Source organism: Silene latifolia, unplaced genomic scaffold, assembly GCF_048544455.1.
Source record: "Silene latifolia isolate original U9 population unplaced genomic scaffold, ASM4854445v1 scaffold_124, whole genome shotgun sequence".
Lineage (NCBI taxonomy): Eukaryota > Viridiplantae > Streptophyta > Magnoliopsida > Caryophyllales > Caryophyllaceae > Silene > Silene latifolia.
This window is the reverse complement of record NW_027413129.1, coordinates 901,361-903,188: the sequence shown is the minus strand read 5'-3', so window position 1 is coordinate 903,188 and position 1,828 is coordinate 901,361. Positions and strand designations below refer to the sequence as shown.

The following is a 1,828-nucleotide window of genomic DNA, read 5'->3' as shown; positions in this document are numbered from 1 at the left end:
TCCCGCTTGGGATTGATGAGGATGCCGTCATGGCATTGACATGATGCTTTGTTGATTTTGAGTTTTCCTCAAGTCTAGCCATAGCTTGTTCAAATTTCAAGTTGATTGTGTCAATGTGAGCACTAAGTTGAGCACCCAATTGAGTAACGGTGTCCACTTCATACTTTCCTCCTCTAGTAGCCTTGCGAGGCCTACTATATTGCGAATTATGGACCGCCATTTCCTCAATCTTGTTCCATGTTTGATTGTCATCAACTTCGGTGAACATTCCATTTGATCCCATATTGAGAATGTTCCTTGAATCTTCATATAAACCATTCCAAAATTGTTGCACTAAAAACCATTCGCTAAGTCCATGGTGAGGACATGAGCGACAAATACCTTTGAACCGCTCCCAAGCTTCATACAAAGATTCTTCATCCCTTTGCTTAAAACCCGTAATTTGAGCTCTTAGCATATTAGTCTTTTCCGGTGGGTAGAAATTTTTGTAGAAAGCTAGAGCTAGCTTCTTCCAAGAATCTATTCCAAGGGTGGCCTTATCAAGGCCCTTCAACCATTGCTTTGCGGTGCCGATTAACGAAAAAGGAAATAAGACCCATCTTATTTGGTCTTGAGTCACGCCCGTTTGAGAGATAGCTTCACAATAATCACAAAATGTTTCCATATGAGAATGAGGGTCCTCACTAGGCATTCCCCCGAATTGGCTCCTCTCAACTAGTTGAATGAAGGCGGACTTGGCAATAAAGTTTCCGGTAAGATGTTGTGGGGTAGGAGTACCATTTGGTAGATCCTCCTCGGTGGGTATAGAGTGTGACGAAAATTTAGGCATTGTAGGTGGATTTTGTGTGGTATTGTTTAATGGGTTCTCTTCTCCTTCTATTGCGAAAGGATTGACAAACTCACTAGTGGGTTGAACAACTTCACCAACACCTCCCAAATTCCTCCTAACAAGTCTCCTATTATTCGTCAAGGTTCTTTCGATTTCACGGTCAAAAGGTAACAAATCTCTTTGTAACCTTCTAGACATGCAAAATATCAAACAACTAGAAAACAATTAGAACAAACCTTGAGGAGTTTTACTTCCCCAAGGTGAAGAAAGACACAACTAAAAACAATAAAAGAAATCTTAAATCAATTAAACACCGTCCCCGGCAACGGCGCCATTTTTGATCGGAGCCATTTCGTGTTCACAATTAAGCATATGTGGTCGTTGGTCAATGGTCGATACAAAACACAATTTATACTTCACAAACAACTCTACAATTAGTAAAGAGGCAAGTAAAGGTCGAATCCCAAGGGACGGGTATTGAAATGAAGATTCTATTGTAACTAGTGGTGTCTAGGGGTGTCACAAATTGGGTTGATGTAGAAGGTTACTAAACTAAAATAGCAATGAAAATAAACTAACAAGATAAATAAAATAAGGGTGTAAACAATTGATTAAAAGCACTAGGGTGTCATGGGTTCATAGGGGAATCATGGGATATGATCATACAAACATGTTCTCAAATTATAATCAAGCAATTATTGTTGTGATGGATCGAGTTGGGTTATATCTTACAATCCTAGGAAAGTTTGGGTCCCGGAGCCGAATCTCTTGGATTGTACAACACCTACAAGTCGACTTAATCTTCCCTACTTAACACATGCATGGTCTAACAAGACTCGAGTTGGGTTATGTCTTACAAGTCAAGTTGAAAGGATAGAAGATGATAGTAAATGCAAGGATTCATAGGCTTAGCATTTCATCAAATATAACATGTGCATGTATTAAGATCAAAACAAGCAAGCAAATAAGATATGAAAGCATATTAATTTAAGCATGAAT

The 1,828-nt window shown here is 39.1% G+C and overlaps 1 non-coding gene across 1 annotated transcript; it reads left to right on the top strand.

Moving 5' to 3' along the window:
* Positions 1 to 350: 350 nt before the first annotated feature.
* LOC141637654 (small nucleolar RNA R71) lies at positions 351 to 457 on the top strand. The gene has a single exon (XR_012541840.1). It is a non-coding gene; the product is annotated as a small nucleolar RNA R71 (small nucleolar RNA).
* Positions 458 to 1,828: the final 1,371 nt, after the last annotated feature.